This window comes from Camelus ferus, chromosome 35 (genome assembly GCF_009834535.1).
Source record: "Camelus ferus isolate YT-003-E chromosome 35, BCGSAC_Cfer_1.0, whole genome shotgun sequence".
Lineage (NCBI taxonomy): Eukaryota > Metazoa > Chordata > Mammalia > Artiodactyla > Camelidae > Camelus > Camelus ferus.
The window spans coordinates 9,849,032-9,873,148 of record NC_045730.1 but is presented as its reverse complement, the minus strand read 5'-3'; the positions used below and the strand labels follow the sequence as shown (position 1 = coordinate 9,873,148).

Genomic DNA, 24,117 nt, shown 5'->3' with positions numbered 1-24,117 from the left:
TCTTTCCCTACCCCTTCCTGACACGGACGTTACACAGGATACAATCAATGAATTATGGGACTTAGCTCCTCAACCTGGCCTCTGGGCTAAGTCTCATTTCATTGATTCCAACACTTGCTACACTCTCTCTCATCTCATTTTTAACATCTCTGAAATACCAGTGTTTGCTCACCCATCCCTGCATTTGCACCCTGACACCCCCACTCCCCATCTTCCTGAACTTGCCCCTTCCCTTCCTAAGACTTGGGAAGCAGTTGGGAGTCCTCCCACTAGGTTGAACTCCTGGGCGCAACTTACCCCGGGCATCTGTGTCTTATTAACAATCAGGCCCCAGTGGGACCTGCTGTTTTCCAGGGGTTTTCCTAGGTCAGGTTCCTGGGAAAGAGACTCTGAGATGGAGATTCACATGCAGAAGTTCAGTTGAGGAGTGTGCTTGGTGTCAACAGCTCTGAGGAGTGAAGGAAGCAGGAATGAGCAGAGGGAGCATTTGAGCTGCAAGGTGGTAACAACAAAGGCTTCATCTAACCCCAAGGGGAGCCCCAGAGCTGGCATGGCTTTTTGATGTTGTCCCATATGGAGGCACGGCGGGCTAGGTCTTTGTACTAGGACACCGACTAGTCAGTGGATGTGGTCTTCCTCTGGGGAGTGTGGAGAGATTCAACTGTGAACTTTTGCAGCCACCACTCCCAGCAGCTGGAAGAGTGATGGCTGTCCTCCCCTGTCTTCCCTGCCCCTACCCAGCCCCACCCCACAGGAGGGAGTCTGGGTGTGCATCACAATGGGTACCATGGGCCTAAGACAGCTCCCTGTGCCTTCTTGGAGCAGGATGTGAGCCATCTGGTCAGAGAAGCCCTCCTCCCCTTTGAAGTGCATAGTCATATTTTTTGTTCTCAGAAATTCTTTCTTCTGATCACAACATCTTGGTTTTTCAGGCTTTTATTTATTAAATTGTATGGGAATTATATGTGGAGCCCTGGTCTAGGTCTGGAGAGGGATATAGAGATGAAGTACATTAGGTGGTTTTCCTCAAAGGGAGTCAGTAGGTGGGGAATGGGATGGGGGCGTGGTGGAGAGGGTCACAGGATGTGGGACGAGATGGAAGGGCTTTGTGCACGCAAGTCAAACAAGTCTCCACCCACGGACTCATCCTAACCTTGTCCCGCTGTACATTTTGCCCGGGCAGCCTGAGTGGGTGCAGCCAGTCCTCCCCGGTGTGGGCTGGGAGGTTTGGGGGAGGGTGATCTCCTTTTTACCTCAGAAGTCCAAAGGTAATCAAGGACTAGAAGGTGGGTCAAAATGAATGTCTGCAATAAATATCTTTTTTATATTATTGAAAAACTGGAATACACAGAAAGCAGAAAACCCATGCTTTTCCCATGCAGAGTAAACCATTGCTAATCTTCTGATGCATTTCCCCCCTTTATCCTCCTTTCCCCTTTTGAAAATGTGGGACAGATGATGTCTTCCTATAATTCTGCATTATATATTTTTGGTTTAACGCTGGTAAAGTCTCTGAAGTATCACTGCCTGGCTTTAAATGGCAGCTTCTTCAATATCTGTGTGACTTTGGACAAGTTAATAACCTTTTGATGCATCACTTTCTCATTTTTTGGGGGGTGGGGTGGGAGGGAATTAGGTTTACTTTATTTATTTTTAGAGAGGGTGCTGGGATTGAAGCTAGGACCTTGTGTATGCTGAGCATGTGCTCTACCACTTGAGCTACACCCTCCCCAGTTCATTTCTAAAAAGGGAGCAATGAATGGACTTTTGCAACAGGACTCTTGTGAAGATGGAATGAGCTAATGTGTGTGAAGCCCTTAACACCGTTCCTGGCTTTCAGAAAGTACTCAGTAAATGTTAGCAACGATTATTTCCCCCATGTTATTACATCTTTCTGTATGTATATCATATACATCTATGTAATTGTCTGCCCTGTGGTTGAACTCGGGTTTACTTTTGTTGGACGTCTAGGCAGAATTCATTCTATTATTGTTATAAAAAATGTTACAGTGGACATTTTTGTGCATAAACAATTTATGAATTTTTGTATTTCTTTAGGCTAAAATCCCAGAAATGGAATTTTTAGGTCAAAGGGCAGGCTCTTGACTCTATATGTATGTGTTTTACTGTAAAACACATTTTCTACAATTAAAGTTTTGTTTATTTAATTGTGGTAAAGTCTATGCCATATTATTAATTTATTACATATGTTTCTAAAGCATTTAATAAAGTGTGTAACTTCATGTGTGAGAAAGAATTTAAAGAGTATGGAATCTATTCTCCAAATTTATTTTATTTTTCATATGTAGTCATAAACCAAAGACAGAATCCAGGCTCTTGCTTACCTGATTCCATCAGTTTTGTTTTGGGCATACTGCTTAGGAAGTGTCTAGAATCTCTGAATTTTGGTTCCTAAACTCAGATTTCTAAGACATTTCTCTACATTTTGCATGGAATTTCTTAACATTGATTTCTACAAATATACCTGTTAATTCACTTGCATCTTAGTTAAACCTACAGGCGCTTGGGTAAAGATATCTGGAACAAAAAATATTTATATAGTTGATTGCCTTACACTTCCGAATGGTATTTCTAGATGGTGCTGTCTGACAAATTTGTAAAGTTTTTCCAACCAGGAACCTTCCCAACACTTCAGACTCAACTGACTCAAAACCCCAGAGCACTGAACTAACAGAATTAGATTTTCATGGATTCTTCACGACTCCTATGTTCATAATATTTCATCTGTGTTTAAAGATGGTTTTAATTTCTTCTTTCCAATCTGTGTATGTCTTTTACTTATCTTTCTTGTCTTATTTCAATAACTAAGAACTTGAATAAAATGCTGAATAGAAGGGCAAGAGTAGACAAAACATTCAGTATTTCACCATTAAATATGATGTTAACCGTAGATTTTTGGTAGATGTTCTTTGTCCTATTTTCCTGTTTCCATTTATTTTTATTATACATGGTTGTTGAATTTTGTCAAATTCTTTTTCTGCGTCTTTTGAAATAACCACATGACTTTTCTCCTTCTTTTGTTATGGTGAGTTATATTGATGGAATTTTAAATGTTTAAATAATCTTGCATTGCTGAGATAAACCTCACTTGGTTATGATGTATTTATCATCTGTTAAATATATTCTTTAATATTTAATAATCAATGTGCTAATCTTTGAGGATTTTTGTATCTATGATCATAAGGGATGTTAATCTGTAGTTTCTTTTTCTTGCAACATCTTTCCCTGGTTTTGATAGTAATGTTACGGTGGCCTCATAAAATGAGTTGAGAAACATTCCCTCCTCTTCTTTTCTGAAAGAGTTTGTATAAAAGTGGTAGTATTTTTTCCTTAAATATTTGATAGAATTCACCCGTGAACTCTTGGAATTTTCTTCATAAGAAAGTCTTTAATTATAAATTCAACTTTCTTTTTAAATAGATGCAAGTTTATTTAGATTCTTTATTTTGTAATAATTCTGGTAATTTGTATCTTTCAAGAAAATTTTCTATTTTATCTATGTTGTCACATTCATTGGCATAAACTTTTTCATAATATTTCCTTATTTTCCTTTTGATATCTGTAGGATACATAGTGTTGCCTGTGCTTTCACTCCTAATACTGATAATTTGTTTTTTACCTTCTTTTTTCTGGCATCAGTCTAGCTAGAGGTTTTTCAATTTTATTTATTTTGTCAAAAAAACCCAAGTTTTGATTTTACGCTATTCTTTGCCTATTTCTGATACACTGATTTCTATTCTTATCTTGACCTCCTTCCTCTCCTTAATTTTACGTGCTCTTCTTTTCCTCTCTTGTTAAGGTGGAAGCAGAGATCACTGATTTTAAACTTTTCTTCTTTTCTAGTGTAAACACTTAAAGCTATAAATTTCCTAAGAGTTGCTTTAGTTTGCATCCTGCAACTTTTGATGTGTTGTGCTTTTATGGTCATTTTATTAAAAATATTTTTGAATATCCCTTTTCATTTCTTCTTTCTTTTTTTTTTTTTTTTCTTTTTGGCAGGTCAGTGGTAATTAGATTTATTTGTTTATTTATTTTTAGAGGAAGTACTGGGGATTGAACCCAGGACCTCATGCATGCTAAACATGTGCTCTATCACTTGAGCTATACCCTCCCCTTTCCTTTTCTTCTTTAAACTACAAGTTATTTTATAGTGTGTTTCTTAATATTGAAATAATTAGCTACTCCACATATTTCTTTTTGCTATAAATTTTTAATTTAATTATGTTATTGTTGGCAAATACACTGTGTGATTTCAATCCTTTTAAATTTATTGAGACTTATTTTATACACTAGCATATGATTTTTACTAATGAATATTCCATGTCACTTAAAAAAAAGTGTGATCTGTGGTTATTAGATGTAGCTTCCATAAATGTCAACTGAGTCGATCTGATTGATTTTGATAGTGAGGTTTCTTACTGATTCTCTGACACTTTTTCTATTAGTTACTGAATAAAAAGTGTTGAAATCTTCTATAACAAATGTGGACTTGTCTGTTTCTCCCTTTGGTTCTGTCAGTTTTGGCTTCATGTGTTTTATTTATTTTATTTTATCTTTTGGTGGGGGTGGGAGGGAGGTAATTAGGTTTATTTACTTTTTTCTAAAGGAGGTACTGGGGATTGAACCCAGGACCTTGTGCATGCCAAGGATGCACTCTACCACTTGAGCTATACCCTCCCCTGGCTTCATGTATTTTAAAGCCCTGTTTTTAGGTGCACACACATTTATAATTGCTATGTCTTTGTGATGAATTGACCTCTAGTCAATATGAAATGTCTCTCTTTTTCTCTGATGATATGATTTGACCTGAAGTCTGCTTTGGCTGATATTAATATGATCATTCCAGCTTTCTTGTGACTAGTGCTTGCAGATCATGTCTTTTTCTATTGTTTCATTTTAAACTAAACTCTATCTTAATACTAAAGTCGGTTTCTTTTAGTCTGCATGAAGATGGGCTTAATTACAATAAGCGTGAGAAATTTTAGTTTTGTTCAGCCTAAAAATACTGAAAGAATTCTATGTTGTTTTACTTAAATAAATGAATTTAAGTAAATTTATTATTTTAAATAAATAGTTGAATAGAATTTTGACATGAAAAATAAAGCACCTGTATTTGAAAAGTCAGCATACTTCACTATTTTTTGTTCATTTGTTTGTTTATGCCTTTCTTTTCCCTCCTCCCCATAATGCAGTGGTTAAGGATGCAGACTCTGGGTTCACATCAGCAGGATTCTAATCTTGGCCCAGCCCCTCCTTAGTCATGCATCTTGGGCAAGTTTCGTAACCTCTCCACATCTCAATTTTCTTGTCTGTACAATGGGAATAATCACATTACTTTCCTAAGTGTTATTTTGACTAAATGAGATAATTTATGTAAAGCAATTAACCCAATGCTTAGCATAGAATAGGTGCTCAATAATTTTTAGCTGTATGATTATTGTGATTATTACTGTTGTTACTACTACTACTAAATTCATGATTTAGAGGAGAGCAGAGATCTACTTTCCTCAGCAGGTCTATAAACCTTTACTTTGGATTTTGAGTAATCTAATATTATTTAGACCATGTAAATTATACATGGGATTTACTGCAGTTGTATAATCAACTCATTAAGTGTCAACATGGGAGCTATTTTCCAAGGGCATGGGCTTCAGTGGACTATTCTTTAGAGACAAGAACTTGTCTCACTCAAATCTCAGACAAGTAGAAAAGCTCATGAACGAATCTCAGGATTATAAAATCTTAGGAATGGAAGGTTCCTTCTTTTGCAGAAAACTGAGCCTCAGATCCGGGTCAGCCTCGCTGAGGCCTCTCAAGCCCATCTCCACCCAAGGCTGGGGAATTTTTTTTTCTTCTCTGACAGAGCCGGACAACCTTCCAAGGTCAGAATACAAATAGTTAAGTTACAAAACAGTCTGCAAGTGGAATTTGGATGGTGCAAATGTTGAATGTTCTACCGGAAAGTGTTAGAGGCTGCCTGGCCAGGAATAGAGAAAAGGCTTCTGTTCTGAGTGAGAGTTTAGACAAGATGCTGCTGCTCAAATGATCTCTGGAGAAGAATTATAATTTTTTAAAATTCCCAATCCATTTTGGGCTGATACTTTATAAGGTACAGTAAAAATGAGTTGTTAGAAAAATATGTCTAAAAACAAAGACATACAGAATGTAAGTCTAACTTTTTCTTTACTATTGCCAGATTGCTATAAAAGTTGCTACATGCTTATTCTCAATTTCTTGACCTAGTTTGTTGTGGATCAGTAACAGTTTGCAGACTGGCCCTGGATTTCGGGGGACCTCTTATAGCCTTAACATTCTGTGCTCTTATTAGAAGCCCAAATATCTGTGCTTTGAATTTAAGGGGAACTTCTTATTTACACATCAATTAATTTTTAAATATTTATTCATTAATTGAAAAATGTTTATTTAAAACCTGTCATGGATGGGTTAAACACATGCTGTATATGAACTTAAATTAGGAATGGTCCCCTTTCTCAATAATTTATTGAGAGGAGTTAATATCTTACCTGGTGGAGGAGATAACATCCCTGTCTGTGATACAGAGGAAAAGCTGGCACATGCAGGAGGGTGCTGTGGGTGTGTTGCCAAGGAATTCAGAATAAGCCACATCACTGATATCAGTGAAGGACTTGAGAGAGCTTGCTGGAGGACATGGCCTTGAAGGCTGCAGGTGGGAAGATGCAGGGCACGGCATGCTGGAGGAATGAGTAAGTCTCAAAAACCTCGGCGTACTTCTTTTCATGTTTAAAACATCTCTGTGAAGTTGAGAGATATTAAGAACCCCACACAGAGAGAAATTGAAGCACAGACTTAAGAGTTGTAAATTCCATAGCTGGCTTTGAGCAGGTTGTTATGAACTGAATGTATCCCCTCAAAATTCGTAAGTTAAAACCCTATCTCTTAAAAAAAAAAAAAAGAACATAAATACAAAACATAGACTACAAACTTGTGGTTGCCAAGAGGGGGCAGATGGGAAGGGACAAACTGGGAGTTCAAAATTTGTAGATACTGACAGGTATATGTAGAATAGATAAACAAGATTATGCTGTATAGCACAGGGAAATATACAGAAGATCTTGTGGTAGCTCACAGCAAAAAAAAAAAGTGACAATGAATATATGTATGTTCATGTATAACTGAAAAATTGGGCTCTACACTGTAATTTGTCACAGCATTGTAAAATGACTATAACTCAATAAAAATGTTTAAAAAAATAATACAATAAAATTAAAAAAAAAAAAGAAAGTAATAAAAAATACCTATCTGCCCCACCCCCACTGATGGTAGCAGGAGGTGGGGCCTTTGGGAGATGATTAGGGTTAGATGCGGTGATGAGGATGGGGCCTGCAGAATGGGGTTAGTGCCTTTACAGGAGTCCTGAGAGAATCTGCTTCTATCTGTCATGTGAAGATGCACACAGAAGGCAGCAGTCTGCAACCTGGAAGAGGGCTCTCACCAGAACTTGACCATGCTGCCACCCGGATCTTGGACTTCCAGCCTCCAGAGTTTGAGAAATAAACATCTGTGATTTATAAGCCACCCAGTCTAATGTACTTTGTCATAGCAGCCTGAACTAAGACACAGGTCACTGGACTTTTTTAAAGCTCAATTTTTTTCAACTGTAATATAAGCCAGATAACATTAGCCTTGTTCACTTGCTCACCTTGTTCACAGGGTTAGAGACACTACGTAGACATTATATTCTTTTATACATGTCCTCATAATTATATTACAAAGTACAGGCACATTATCTGACACATAGTAAGAGTGCAACAAAGTGTGACAACTACCATGTGGTGATTAAACAGCTGGGCCAGGACCATTTGTCAGGTGAGAACTAGGGCTGTGGTGGAGGTCATTTCCGGGGGTGAGGATGGAAGGGTTCCTCCCAGAATTCCTTTCCCCTTTCCTTTGGTAACCTTCCTCTGGGAACTGTCAATCCTCCACTCCATGCAGTTCTCATGGGTCTGCTTATCTCACCACATGTGATCTAGATCTGGCCAATTGTAATATCTCATTCTCTGGCCACAGTGATTGGGCAAAGGATGGGCACTGAGTTGCATTCGGGACCAATCAGAATCTTTCACTGAGATTTGGACATATGCATGTTGAGAGAAAAAATTACCTTCTCTTTCAGGCTTTCTAAGCTAGGCTGAAAGGAGCTGAGTTTGTCACAAATAGCACAGCTTAGAGAAGGAGAAAAGGGGAAGGGGATAGGGGACTAAAAATACCATCGGGTCTCTGAATTTACACCTCAACTTTTCAGTTATTTGAATCACTATGGTCCACTTTTTTGTCTCTTGCACGCCTGACTAAAGCAAGGACCAGCTCCGGTTTCCAGGGGCCTGTTTCAATGTGTTATTCTTTCGGTCAGGGCTTTTCAAGAAACATCTTCATGAGGTACTAACTAGTCAAAACTATTTAGGGCAGATTCCGGGGTGAAGTTGTTGAGTCAAGAGAATAACAAACGAATGTGTGTCCTGCTATATGAGAGCCTCAAACCCTATCGGGGATGCAAAACACTAAAAAATGAACCAAGAAAGTAAACCGAGCTATGACAAATGCCAACTGACTCGAAGTGCTATGTGAGGCCAGAGACGGGAGGGAGGCTTGTGATATTTGGGGACTATATGGGAAGCTTTAGAGGAGGAGGCAGGGGTCTGAGCTAAGCACTGAAGGACAGTTCAGAAAAGTGCTTCAGGAAAGCATTTCAAGAATGTTGCAATGGGTGTAGAGAGCCATGGAGATGGCAGACTACTGAGGGTGGAGAGTTTCTGCAGCAGGGCAGTAGGAGGTAAGTGTCGAAAGGTAAAATGATGCTTTATGTACCTTTTTGAAAATTCTAGTTTATAGAAACTTCAAACATAGACTAGTATAATGATCACCTGTTGACATTAGCCAGCTGCAATAATAATCAATAGTTTATTGTTTTTATTTTATCTACCTACTTTACTCTTCATCATCTACCCCACCCCCGACACTGGACTATTTTAAAGCAGATTCCAGACATTATATTATTTTACTCTTAAGTACTTCATTATGCTATTTAGAAAGTAGGGGCCTCTTTCCCCAATAAAGACAATAACATTACCATACCTTAAAAAATACAAAATAATAAATTCTTAATATATTGTCTAATTCTCAGTCCATGTTCCATTTTCTCCAATTGTCTCAAAAATGTCTTTGTACATATGATTTGTTTGGATCAGGATCTAAAGAAGATCCACACATGTATTTGGTTGTGTCTCTTGAGTCTCTTGTCATCAACACTAATTTCCACTACTCCTTTTAAAAATGATGTATTCATTGAAAGAAGCTGGTCATTTTTCCCATGGAGTTTTCCACACACTGGACGTGGCTGACTGTAACCTCGTGATATAGTTCAAAATGCTTCTCTGTTCCCTGCGTTTCCTGGAAATTGGTAATAATGAGCCCAGAGTCTTGACTGGATTCTGCTTCAGTTATTATTGTTATTATTTGGGGGGCAGAGAATTTTCTAAGGCTTCTCATTATGCGACGTATAACATCTGGCTACTCCCTTTCAGTGATGCTACAGTGGATCAGCAAATTTTAGTTGGAAGTGCTGTTGGCGTTTATATCTGTCCCTCTCTAGGATTCTGATCTGAGTCCATGGGGGCTGGGCTGCTGGACAAATCTAATTCACAGACCAGGCTGCACTCAGAATCACCCTTCCTCTGGGACCAGGGAGGCATTGTTCCTGGGCCAAGCTTACGCCTGACCTTTGAGCGCTTCCCTTGGGTGGCAGAATTTCCCAGGAAGTTATTCAGACCCTCAGGCAAATAAGGTTCCTGCTGGCCTGCCTACCAGCCTGTCAGACACTTCTGAATCTTTGAATGAAGTGAGGAAAGTCCGAAGAGATTTGTCAGGATGTGTGATATTAGATTTCTTTAGCAAGAATGCTTGTCACTTTGCCACTCTCCAATGAAAAGCTGCCCGCCGATTGTGTCTAAAAAAATGCAAAGTAACATGAAGAATCAAGGCAATTTCACAGGAAAATATGAAGCCGCAGACTCACTGAGCAATACAGGGGGGCTCTTCTTTCCCTTTATGGTCTTGCATTATGCAACTTGCCCTTTGAACTGGATAATTTGATTATGTAGTTGAATCCCTTGTGCAATCTGGGTTTGCCCCCTTGATTATTATGACTCCCCTATCCTCCATATACGAAGGTCATTGTGGCAGCTTCAGACTTTTTAAACCTCTAGTAGAATTTGGGTTATGATAGGCTTTAAATATAGAAAAATTGTTTTAGGTAGATGAGTGAGTGTGATAGTTTAGTTTTTAATTCCTTTGACTCAGCTGCTAAAGTGAGTTCAGCTTCATAAATTAAGAAACTCTACCCATGCTTTTTGTCTTTTATAGGATCTTGAGATCCTTTGCAAAACACGAGGTAACAGAAAGCAAATGCATCTGCTCCACCTTCACATTCCCTTATAATGTCTTGTGTTTTGGGATGTTTCATTTCTGCGTCTGGCCTGGGGGCTTGTTCTGTGTCAGGTGATACGCTGACCTTTTCCTGGCTTAATTTCCACATTCAGGGAGGTTTTCTTTTTTCATAAAACATTAGTTTTGTTTGTGGACAGTATTACAATGCTTGGCGAAGTGTTATGAAGTATTTCAGTTGTTTTCCTGCATCTTTTGATAAAGTGGACTTCTCAAATTTATTTATTCCATTTTAGGCTTTTTTTTCCTTTTCTCTCTCTTTCACTGAGAACGAAACTAGATGAAGTCCTCTGAGGAACGTTATCTTATACATCATTGTTTCCCCAGTTCTGAGCTCAGTGCCTGGCCCATGGCAGGTGTCCAGTGAATATTTACTGAATGAGTTAATGAGTGAAAATGAACTTTGGGAATTTTCTTCTCTCTTTCCAACCCCAAATTCCCCAACCAGGGCACCCGTGTTTATACTGATTTTTATGAAACTGAGTATCAATTATAACCCACTCCTTTTGCCTAGAGAGATGTAGAGATTTATTTTTCTTAGGTAAATGCTCAGCTAAATTCAAGTTGCTAGCTCCAGTTTCTAGGTAATATTAGAATCAGGTTGGAACATTTTGGCCAAGGGCTATGGCTATGAAAAAACTTGCAAGGCTAAAATCAAAGATAATGGCATTGTATTAATTTCCTGCTGTAAAATTACTGAGGTGGCTCAAAACAGCAGGAATTTATTCTCTCACAGTCCTGGAGGCCAGAAGTGTCATTGGGCTGAAACCAAGGTGTTGGCAGAGATTCCCTGCCTCGGGAGGCTCTAGGGGAGAATCCATCCCTTGCCTCTTTCAGCAAGGAAATGGTGCTGGCAGCTGCCAGCGCTGCTTGGCTGCTGTACCTGAAATGTTTATCAGTTGTATTTTGAAACCGGGTGGACAGAGAAGAATGCAAAATTTCAAGACAGAAATATGCCATTAAAAATTACTCTTTGCAGCAGAAATTGCAACAATTTTGCTAGCCTCCAATCCTTTCTCTTCTTTTAGTTGTGTACACCCCTTTTCCTGAGCATTAGCCGGTAGAGAGGATGGTAACTAGCCTTTTGGGTAGCAGGTGGGCTATATGACCCAGGTCCTCACTGCTGGCTGTGAGTCAACATGATGTGGGCAACTTCCACATCACCTTCTCAAAGAGAAATGGCTTGCCTTCTACTTCCTTTTCCTTCCCTTTCTTTGGGAAGGGATGCAGATGTGAAGGTGAGTGAGTCTGACCACACAGGTGAGGGTACCACCCTCCTGCACGGTAGAACAATGAGACAGTGTGCCAGAGCAGAGCTGCTTCACCACTCTGGACCACCCTCTTCCCTTAATCACCCCCTTACTTGGACCACAGGGGAGGGGAATAAACTGTATTGTTTGAGTCATCATTTTGGAGTCTCTTTGTTATAGCAGCTTAGCTCACACATGAACTAATACAGACAAGCTTCGGAAGGAAGCTACTACTCCCATTTGTCTATTTGCTGAGACATGCTGGGTGACAGATACTAATATCACTTTGCGTTGCTATACAATTTTTTTAAAAAAACAATTCTTCATACTCCAAAATAAACTAGTTTATCAAGCTGTGTTTGCGTAAAGTGATTATTTTGTCTCTTCTACAATGGGTTCACTTACATCTGCTTAGAAAATTCTCTTTCACTCTGAACTGCTAGAGTGAACTTTTCATTAGTTAGTATGAATTTATCACCCCTATGTGTCAATCCTGCAATAGCCTTTTGGGGGCTTTTTAATAGCCTTCATAAGAAATACTAATGTGTTTAAATTCATAAAAATAACCTCTGGGATATCAACTAAGGAGAATTTCTCCTAAATCCTGTTGAAAACAAAGCACACCCTTTTTCATTATATAAAAGAAAAAGATCAAGAAAAAAAAATTTTTTTTACAAAGCAATCATTTCAATTACTGACAAATTAAAAAATAGAATGAAAAGAAGAAAATACAGATGTTTCATAATCCTACTGTCCAGTTAGCATCTTGGTATACATCCTTTCAGTGACTTTTCTATGACTATATGTGTATTTACTAAAACCAGACTATGTTGTATACAGTTTTATAATTTCTCCCTTAGAAGAAAAATAAACATTTTGGTAAATACCTCACTTTGACTGACTAAGGTGATGACCTTGGTAGCAGCAGAAGCCAGACTTGGCTCTTACAGAGGGAAGGAAATCTCCTCCTGGGTGAATCTGGGTTAATGGTAACATATGCTTCATCTGGCTGTAAGTAGGGGAGAAGGTACAGCCCTGATCTATCTGTCACCTGTGGAAACTCTGCTCATAATTTACAAGCATGAGAACCTTCTTAGCCTATTGATTCAACTCTGGGTTGCAGGCTATTTACTTTTTCTTTCTCTCTCATTGGAGCGGTGAGAGTGTTGTTTGCCTAGTTCATTCAAAATAAGAATTCAACATTGCTTCTATGCTTCTTGCAGCTTTTCCTTTTGAAAAAGCAAGAAGACAGGGATGCAGCTGATGTTCTCGGTGTTTACCAGGTGCCAGGCACTATTTAAAGAACATCACACAATGTTTCCATCTCATGAAACTTTGTGGAACAGACACTTTTAGTTCCTTAGTCCAGTTTTTCATGTTAGAAAATGGAGTCTCAGAGAGATTAAGCAACTTTTGCAAGTTATTAGAGCTAGTTAAGTGTCAGAGCTGGAATTTAGTCTGTGATTTCTAAGTCCACCTTTTAATCACTGCACTTACTTCCTCCCAGAGTGAGACCAATTTACTTTTGCATCTTATCCTTTAAGTACCCAAATTGCATCAGATCTGTGATGCCATAGCTTGTAAGACACCTCATTATTTCACATTCCAGTAAATAAGGGAAGTGCTGCTAACTATAATTGTAAGGCGTATTTCAATTTCTGAGAAGTAATAATGTGAAAAGTATGTTAAGTCTCAGAAGCGAGGAAATATCATAAAACTGTAGAACCAATTTTTATAGAAATAAGAGGCCAATGCTGTGTAACCCGCTTGTATGGGTGGTGCCGACAATGTGATTTCTTGGCAGGTCTAGAGTATTCTCAGGGTGAGTCCTAGCAGGCAGGACCATACACAATTTTCAACTCACTTGCAGAAATGGTGGTTGTGTGGTTGGATTTGTCGCTGCAGTTGGTTAAGTCATTATTATTCCTGCCAATGGTCCCAAAGCTTGGAAGCACCAAGCTGCCTAGAACTACTTAAAAATAATAATAGAAAAAGAGAACAGGGGCATAATGGAAGAGAGATGTGCAGCCTTTGTGTCTGTGATGCTGGATGGAGGACACGTGCATCTAGCAGTCCTTTCCCTGCAAGGATGTACTGAATGACCACAATAGCAATGTTTTGTGGTTTCCAGGAAATATCGGCAAAAAAATTATAACTGAAGAAGGGAATGAAATCAGTCCAAAAGAATCATTCCAGGAGCAGAGAGCAAGGCCAACAGAGGCGTGAACCCTGAGCCTTGAGAAATGCCTGCAGAGAAGGGGTGACAGAAAGAAGAAAAGAAGAAAGGAGAGGGGAGGAGGAGGGAAAAGCCACAAAAGGGCTAAATCACAGAAGCCAGAGGAGGGCAGAGTTTCTTAAGGCAGAGGTGGTCACTGGGGGTCAAACGCTATAGAAGGGCTCACTGACAAATGTCTGTTGGTCTCGGAGTTTAATGGGCCGATAAGGAGAACAGAAGAGGCAACTGGAAGGCAGAGAAAACTCCTTTCCCCTTTATAATTTTATCAGAAATGTTACAAAGGTAAGCGTGGGAGGATCTTCACATGCTCGCTGGACAGATCCTCACTGTACTGTCTTTGTCTTGCAAGTCTTCTCTCTAGCATCTGAGTTCACTTTCCTCCACCTTCTTCAAGCCTCCCCTCACTTGAGACCATGACCCCTCAGTCTCAGGATTACCTCCTCTCTCTGGGGCTGAACTCTCTCAATCACCTTGACCTGATTCCTCTTCTGCTTCCTGCACTTTCAGTGTGGACTTTGCCCGTTTTCATCCTTAGCCCTGCTCTCTGCCCTGTCTTCTGCATGCTCTCACTGGGAAATCTCATTTATACCCATGGCTTCGATTACCATCTATTTGTTACTGACACCTAAAACCTACCTCCAGCCCAAGCCTCTCAATTTCTGACTCAGCCTCCCTCCCTCCTCCCTTCCCTTCCCTTCTGTTCTTCTGTTTGATACATTTTGCAGCAAGGTGTACATGGCCCAAGAGAACATACTTTAGGTACTAATTTTGCCCTTAGCCTGGTCTTCTGTTTTCTGCTTTCATTTTCCCGCTCCCTCTCCAATATCTCTTACGCAGACTTCAATCGTTTTCCTGTCTTTCATCTCGGTTCACTTTCATTTTCCCAGCGTGAACCCTGTAACAGGCAAATTGGATCAAATCTGATGGAAATTCTTTAATGTCTCACCACTGCCTACGGGTTAAAACAGAGACGCCTTTCCCCGGGACACAAGTCCCTTCATGATCCAGCCTCTGCCTTCTTATCTCACTTCATCTGTACGTCTGCCCGCTCTCGCTCGAGGTCTGGCTCAGGAATGCAGGGCTACTTGCAGCAGTGGCTGTCACGATTCTCTGCCCCCGCGGGAACTGTGCCCCCTTCCCCACTTAATCTGCCGGGCAGACCCAGGCTCGTCCTCAGTTCCCCGTGCAGCTGCCTCTCCGCCTCCCGGCACAGATGCCCCGTTAGTCAGGGTCCAGCCGTGCTTGTGCGCGTCTCTGTCACAGCCACCAGTGCCTCGCGACTGTCGGCTCTTCCCTGCTGGGCTTACCTGGGGTTACACGAGCAGGGACCCCCTTCTCATCATTTTACCTCTGTGCCTCATAGTGTACCTGGTATTAAATAAAAAGATTTTTGGTGTCTCTGAGGATAGTCTTGTCCACCGAGAAGCTCATTTGGGGGCTTAAACTCTGATTTTAGAAACTATCGTTCATTTAGGCTACATATCCAAAGATCAAGTTTTTTCTCCTAAGGTCAGTTTAGAAATTTTATTTTATTTACAAATTTAACAGATCTCATCACTTACAGCAAAGGCTTTAATATTTGGTCCCATTTACAAATCTAAACTTTTACATATTTCAAATTGCAATTATGACCAATAAATATGTTGATTCTCTTTTTAAGTACTTCAGATGTCTGGCTGTTAAACCTTCCTAAATGTTTTAATTCCTGCATACCCGATAATTAAGCACATAAATATGGTCAGCCTTAGTTCTAAGTGCTAATATTATATGCAAACTTCATAAAATTTCAATTCAAAATTGGAATTCTAAATTAATTCTTTAAGTATATATGTCAAATAGGAATTATAAGATTGACAACTTTAAAAGGCCAAAATCTTTTAAGTATTATGAGTACTGTACTGTTAATATGTACAGATTCTTTAATATCAAGCCATTAGTGATACAAGTTCCATTCTCTCAAACATTTTGACGCTTAATTCTAAATCCTCCTTATGCTTCCTGCTAAAGGACAATCACAGTTAGGGATTGCCTTCCCAAGATATTTATTTTTGCAGAGAGAATCCATGTCTGCAACATGATAGGAGTACCCTGACCTGAGTCTAGCTGCTATGTCAGTGACTCCAAAAGTTAAAGAAGGTGGACACAGAAATTCTGTATCTTTTCTTTTAAAAAGAAATTCTGTATCTTTTCTTCAAATGGGGATTGAACCCAGGACCTTGTGCACACCAAGCACATGCTCTACCACTGAGCTATTCCTCCAACCCCTTCTACATCCTTTAGATTCAAGTTACATGTTACCAATCTTCTATCTCTTAACAGTTTACATAAGCCCACATCCTTTGGTTGGATTTGCATGCTAATCTTTCCTCTTACATCTAAAGATCCTTGAACTTGACAGAATTCTGTATTCCTCCCACTCTCCCACCACAGAGTCCTTGTCTGGTTGAAGTACACAATTCTTACAGATACTAAAATTATTTCCAATTTAATTCTGCAACTCTCTCATGGAAGAGTCACAACTTCAAAGCCATTCCTTGGGATATGTAGTGTGTACTCCATAAAAGTTGGGTCAGATTAATGCCACAGCTGAGTGTGCGAATGGAGACCAAGTAACACAGAAGAATTTTCACAACTGGTACTTATTTTTCTCTCCTTTCAAAGAATTATTTGGTGGTAAAAGCAGGGGCTTTGTGGGCAGGCAGTCCTTTACAGTTCTTGACACAACTGTGTGATGCTGGATGAATTGTTAAACTTTCTGAGCATTAGTTCCTCCTCTGTACAATGGAATAGCAGCAGCATCCTGGGTTGTGGAAGGTTAAATTCTACTTAAATATATACAGACATATGTATTTTTTGTACACGGAATTATGTGCCCCTACAGTTCATACGGGGAAGCCCTAACCCCCAGTACCTCAGAATGTGACTCTGTTTGAAAATAGGGCATTTAAAGAGGTACTTAAGTTAAAATAAGGCCATTAGGGTGGGCCCTAATCCAGCATGACTGGTGTCCCTATGAAAGGAGGTTAGGATACACAGAGAGACACCAGGGGCGTGTTTGCACAGAGGGATGACCACGTGATGAGGCAGTAAGAGGGTGTCACGCTGCAGAGAGAGGCCTCAGAGGAACCCAACCCCACTGGCACCTGAATCTTTGACTTCCTACTTCCAGGGTGGTGAGAAAATACATTTGTGTTGTTTAAGCCACCCAGTTTATGGTATTTTCTTATGGCAGCCCTAGCAGACGATATATGTGCATGTATGCAAAAATAAATCCCACTTGTTATCCTGCAAGTCACGTGCAAATTTCCAAGTGTTTTCTGGGTTCAATCTAAGCTAGTGGAATCCCTCGCTCTCTGCCTCGGCTCCAGCATCCATGGCTGGGAGCCCTTTCTGTCTTCAGGCAGGTATCTTGACTCCTTCTCTGGAATTTGGCTTAGATTCCTCCTCAGGTTCTGTCATCATCTGTCTATGTAACTATCTCCCTCCTAAACTGCATCCCAGGCACCTTGTACAGAGTATCAGGGAATTCAGTGCAATAAACTTTGAAGTGAGTTCATGGAGAATTAAAGTGTAGAGTATTTAATTTATCTTGTTAAAACTGCAATGATAACATTGTGGGTTAGGGAGAATCTTTCATGTCTGTTCTCAAACCTTTTCCCCTGAGGGTCAGCTCTGGTGCCTCCCAGCCATTGTGGTGAGCTTAGGGCGTTCTTAGCTGCTTCACAGGATAAGACATGGCCTGTTTAACTTGCCAGAGTTCACGTAACAGAGACCTGGTCACATCTGGGCATGTACGATACTTACGTCATTGACCTGTAAATTGCAAATATCTCGTCTCATAATGAGGTTCCTGAAATACTCCTTGTTTTTCAGAAACTCTAGCAATTAGCCACGTTGGAACTGGCAACCACCAGTGGTGAAAGGACCAGATATTTCCTGTGCTGTTGTTTCTGTTTATGACAAGGATGGTGCAGATTACTGGGAGAAGAAAGATTTTAACTATCAGTCTACATTTTATCCCCTTGTGTGTGACTGGCTGGGATGCTGACATTGTGATCTCTTTGAAGGTCATCTTGAACCTTGCATGTGCCCCAAACTTTCCTTCCAACTAAACAACAGCACAGCTTATTTGTTTATATTTATATCTTATTTGCTTTTAGTAACAGCAAGCCATGAGCCATCCCAGCCTAGAGATAACTGAGATGCTTTTTGTTTCTTTGGCAACTGTTATGTCACTCTTGGCTTTTTTAATTTGATGAGAAGGTAGTGGAGAAAAAAAAAGATAATGATTATCCCACACAGTATGTAGGTATTTTTGCAAAGCAATTTTATACTTGAAAATAATTTAAAGATACATTAGAAAAAATAAGGAAAAGGGAAGAATTGAATTACTGTAAGAAAATGTACAGTATCATAATTGCCTGAAGAGAAAAAAATCTATGGTGTAATTAAAGGAGTCTTTTTCAAACTATTTTTCATAACTTAAAAATTGTTTTCTGTATACTGCCACTGAAAATAGTAGAAATCTAATAAATGAAATACAATCCTTATATTTCTTTCTTATATATCATTGTATTTGCTTACAACTATTTTGCTTCCAATACTGACATACATACTTAAAGAATTAAGTACTATCCTAAAACAGGAGAAAATCAAAGATATATCAAATATGTGCACTGCCTATTAATGTCTAGTTATTTCAGTATTCATATAGTATCAATAAATTCAGAAAACAGATTATACAGTAACAAGGTAATGGTAATTTTTATCATATAAGGTTAAGCCCTCAATTCTCATATATTAATCACAATTTGGAATAAACACTCATCTAGTCTAGCAATAGGCTGGGTAGCTTGTTTTGCGAAAATAGAAACAAACAAAAAAAGGAGTCAGTGATTACCCATAAAGGCATTACTAGGTGAAGAAGACCAGTGATGGAGACTGCTAGCTGTCTATCAAACTCTGTTCCCCAGTTCTTCCCTAGTATTAGAATGGTCATGGGGAATCTTAGCTGCTTTCCAGGGACTGCATTTCCCAGCTCCCCTCCTGACTTCACAGCAAAACGTGGCCACATGATAGCTCTCACCAACGGAACATGCGCAGAAGCGTTGGGAGCAACTCCTGATTCACTTGGCCCTGGACTCAACTCTGCGCCCCTTTCCTGCAGTCTGGTTTGCTACAACTCCAGCAACCGTGGAAGCCCTGTATTGAAGAGCTGCCATCAGCCACTCTGGAATGGAAGTAAACCCACCGGAAAATCCCAAACTGGACTGTTATGATGAGCAAGATGTGAAGAAATTTGATCATGGAGTCCCTTTTTTCCTCTTCTAAATATGTTGATTTTCAGTCTCTTTCTTCATACTGTCCCTTCTAATACCCCTTGCCTGAGGTTGGGACCTCCTCATTTTTTCATCTAGACTCTTGTTATAGGCTCCAGTTTGGCCCCACTTCTTTGGCACCTTCTCTTCAAGCCCACCCTCTGCTCAGCAACTGAATGAACTCCCTGAAACGACAGCCTGATGTGGTGTCTTCCAAGCAAAGGATCGTAGCATTTGCTCAGCCTGTAGGCATGCGCCCTCCCCTCCAGCCTGGCCACCTCTCCTCCATGGACGCTCTTCTAGGGAAGGAATGAATTTTCCTGATCACTTCTAACATGCATTTTCACAGTTTTTTTTTTCAGTTAGTACTGAAACAAGGTCCCCACACTGCATTTGATTTTTGTTTTCTAAGTTTTGTTGTTTTTTCTTTTCTCCTACATCAGTGCTCATCTCCCATTTTTTACTTTCACTGCTTTGTTAGTAAAACACAGGTCTGCAATGTCCTGGTGAGACCACCATTGGTCCAAAGTTATGTCTTCAGGTTTACACATTCAGAAACTTTTATCTTTTGAATGTATCTAGAGTTGAATAAGTTCTTAGGGGATAAGTTGCAGTAAAAGAAAAGTCATGACACAGAGAATTCTAAACTAAAAAGATGATGTGTTAATTTAAGATGGGAGACATAGCTCCCTAGTGATAGAAAGGCTTCTATACATTGTTCAAGTCTCCTCTTTTCTAGATTTAGATTCCAGACAAACCAAATTAATCATTGAAAAATTGCTTGATGCTCACCTGTGTCCATGTTCTCCCCTTTCTGGGCTGCATGAGGAGTTCTCTCCATTGGAATGAGAGTAAAAGTGAGGTGTTACCTCTGAGCCAGGAGTCTGAAGAGTGGCTGTACTTTCTCTTCCCTCTCCCTCCCCAGCCACTTGCTTGATGGACAATACTCCAAGGACTCAGGGGCAGGTAGTACCAAAATATTAATATCCTGAGTCCCTGAATGACTGTGTGGAGCAGAGCCTACCTGTGCTCCAACCATCCTTGGGATGTGACATGACAGAGACATGAAACTTTATGGCTTTAAACCACTGCAGTCTCAGGATTACCCATTATAGCAGCTAGTGTAACTTGATGAGCATGAAATTAGAGTAAAGGAATTTGAGTAGTCATGAAGAATGTTCCATTCAGATGGTGGTGAATCTGGTCAACTGCTCCTTGTCCACAATGGTGTCCAGCTCTGAGAAACCAGCGTGTTTATGTTCTCATAGCTAGTGGCTCTCTACCTGGATGGTACTGGGTAAACACTAACAATTCTTCTTCTTTGAGGCTCTGATTTTTCTGGTCTCCATGCAGAGTATCCTTCTTGTGCTAAAACATCCTAATCAAAGTGGTCTAAGCTGCAGGCTTCTTGGGTTGGAGTCATGTTCCCTATGCCCTGCTCAACTGGATTAGATTTGGAGATTCTCAAATTTCCTCTTTTGATCTATATTTTCAGATGAGTGATCTTTTTTTTTTTCTTCATTTTGTTTTTATTATAGCATGTTTGCTTAATTTACAGCAAGCAGAAAATAAGCTGGGTCTTGTTTTGATCCAAACATTGATGTTTTAAAGGTTGTACACAATATTTGTTAAAAAGAACATTAAAAATACCTTTTTAGAAGCTTCTATAAGAAAGAATACAAAGTTTAACTCCAAAACTTTCCTCTTTGCTAGAACTGCAAACTACTGCTACAGTTTTAAATAGACTCTTTGTTGTTTAAACTATACATCCAGGAAAATCTAAAAAAATTAAAGAAACATGCATATAAATGATTGCATAGCAGAACATGAACATTAACTGCAAACAGTAAAGAAAAGAAAGTTAGAAATACTATCAAATATACAAAAGTTCTAGAGTCAATCCTTTAAACACATTCCACAAACAGTATTTAAAAACCATCTTTTGTTCTTTACAGGCAAGGCCTAGATTACTAAAACCAAAATTGAAAAAAGTAATCCTGTAAAAAGGAATCGTTTCCTCACAACATCTCTTACTTATACCTGTAAGCAAGCAATCTAAAAATTTTAAAGATGCTAGCTTTTATTCTGAAATGAGACTGGACACATCAAGTCACTTTTATTGCCCCCAAACTGATCTCTCAGAGAAATGCTAGAAATTATAAATTGTTAGGGTGTTATTTTTTAATTTTCATCAGGTACTACCAGGTACTACACTGATAATCAAAAACTCAAGAGATGTGAGACTTTCTTAGAATTAATTTTTTTCCAAATTATTTTAAATTTCATGGCACCACAGAATCACTTAGAGTGGGAGTGTTTGTTGTCTTTCAACTTGCCTCATGTTAAATAGAGGTGTGGACAAGCCTTCTTCATAAAGAGATGGGTAAATTTTGATACCAATGCACGCATATAAGTGCTCTAAGCATCAAAATTCAATCTTTTTACTCTATGCATACACACAAACAAATCCTACTTTGGAACAATTTACTTGCTTTTAACAGCAGTAAGAAAACTAAAGATTATGGCCAGCAATGCTCCTTAAAGTTTGGAGTAACTTCGTAAGAGCATTCTTTTCCCCTTAAAATTACTTCTGCCATCATAACCTGCCCAAATTTTAAGGTGAGTTTTTCCAACATTTGTAAGTTTCAAATCTTCACAGAAATGAGAAAAAAAGCAGGGAAGGCTCCATGTTTCAGTTAAAAACTCAACCTCCCTGAAAATGCTACTTAACCTAGTTGGCATCATTCCCCAAGACAGTGAGGTTAACAAAAGAACTATTCCACACTGTGCCATAAATTACTGCCATGGGCCTAGACATCTTGACAAGATAAAAAGTCCACCCTGAACCTAAATGTGTCTGGTGGGTCAGTGTTGTACTGTGGCTACAACTTCACTTTTGTCTCAGTCTATCTTATTAGCAAGCTACATTTCTAGGTTAACAGTCTACCAAATATGGATATGAAAGTTTATTTTTAATAAGACAATGTTGCAAATTATGGTCAACCAACATCTTTTCACCAATAGTTCAAGCATAAAAAAATGAGAATCTTTACAAAAATATACAGAGACACCACAAATTGGTAGCTGCCCATAACATTAAACAAACTGGACTCTTAAGAGTGGCTTCTCAACAGCATATCATTTTAATTATAATCATTGCCTGCTACAGGGAAAACTGACAAGTGTATTTTTAAGCATCATTGCAACATTGTATTCCTGATAATTTAAGTAAACCAAATTATGAGTAAATGAATGATACATGCCTAAAAATATCATGGTTTATACTATCAGTGGCCACTGGACTTAGGAATAGTCCAAGACCTTGATCTAGATTTTGACCTAGACCTAGACTGTGATCTTGACTGAGATTTGGATCTAGGTAGTTCTTTTTTCCTTGATTCCTTTTCACATCTTGAGCCAGACTTATAATGTGTTTTGGAATCTGTTTTAGAGGTGCCTCTAGTTTTGGTGTGAGATGTAGACCTAGAACATGATTTAGCCTTCATTTCTTTCTTGGGCTGGGACTTGGACCGTGATCTTGAATTGGATTTAGATCTTGAAAAAGATCGATTTCGGTGTTTGAATCTATCATTGTCGGAATGGCTTCTGCTACGCCGAGGTCTTCCAGTCGATCTACTGTTTCTAGGACTAAAAGATCTTCTATAGTTGTAATCAAAGGACCGACTTCTTGATCTCCTCCTTTTATGAAAGGCTTCTAGAACGTCTGTATCTTCGGCTTCTAGAACGTCTGTATCTGTCATAATCATCATACCATGAAGAACTGTACACATTCCACCCTTCCTTGGCTTCATCTGATTTGGAGTCTTCCGATCCCCCTGTGCGAACTGTATTTCAATTTGGCGTCCGCAAATCCATTTTCTGTCCAAATTATGTAAAGCATCTACGGCATCATGAACATCCTCCAATTGAACATATGCAAATCCTCTTGGACGGCGAGTGTAGAAATCAAGTGGAACATCAAGTTGATGTGTATACATCAATTATAGGACCATAACGACTGAATTCGCGTCACAAATCTTCAGACCTGGTGACGTTGGCCACATTCCTCACGAACAGAGACGTTTTGGGGGGGCACAGGTACCGGGACATGACGGCAGCGTGAGTCTGGCAGGGACACTAACGGGCTCAGCAAACCTTCGGTGGCCCCGGCGGTGGCTCCTCAGACACACACACACACCCAGAAGGTTCCGCTATGGCAACCCTCAGATGAGTGATCTTAACATTACTATACTACCATGTATATAACTTTCTTTTAAATTATTTTTAATTATAAATTTAATGCATGACATGGTAAAACATAAAACAGAAACAGTTGAAGTCTCCTCTCCTTCCTCCCCACCCATCCCCAGGGGTAAATCCTCATAATGGTCTCTTGTTTATCCTTCTAAAAATTTTGAATGCATATACATGCATATATATGAAATTTACAAACACAAATAAATGGCATTTCTGTCTCTACAGTTTTTACCTTGCATTTTACACTTTTCATTCAATAATATATCTTGGCTATCCTTGAAGTATCAGAGATGAATAAACATGTTTCCTGCCTCTGGAAGTATGGCAGGGAGCATATAAAGTGGGAATATAAATAAGCTGAAAACTAGAATGCAGTTGATCATTGAACAATGAGGGGGATTCAGGGCACTGACACCCTTGGTATCCTTCGGGGATTGGTTCCAGGATGCACTGTGGATACCAAAATCCATGGATGCTCAGTTCCCATTGTTGGCCCATGGTCTCCATGGTTCCACATCCACAGAGTCAACCAATCATGTAATACTGTACTCCT

General features: G+C 39.4%; 1 pseudogene; it reads right to left on the bottom strand.

Moving 5' to 3' along the window:
• On the bottom strand, window positions 1-23,417 carry LOC116661484 (annotated as a pseudogene).
• Window positions 23,418-24,117: the final 700 nt, after the last annotated feature.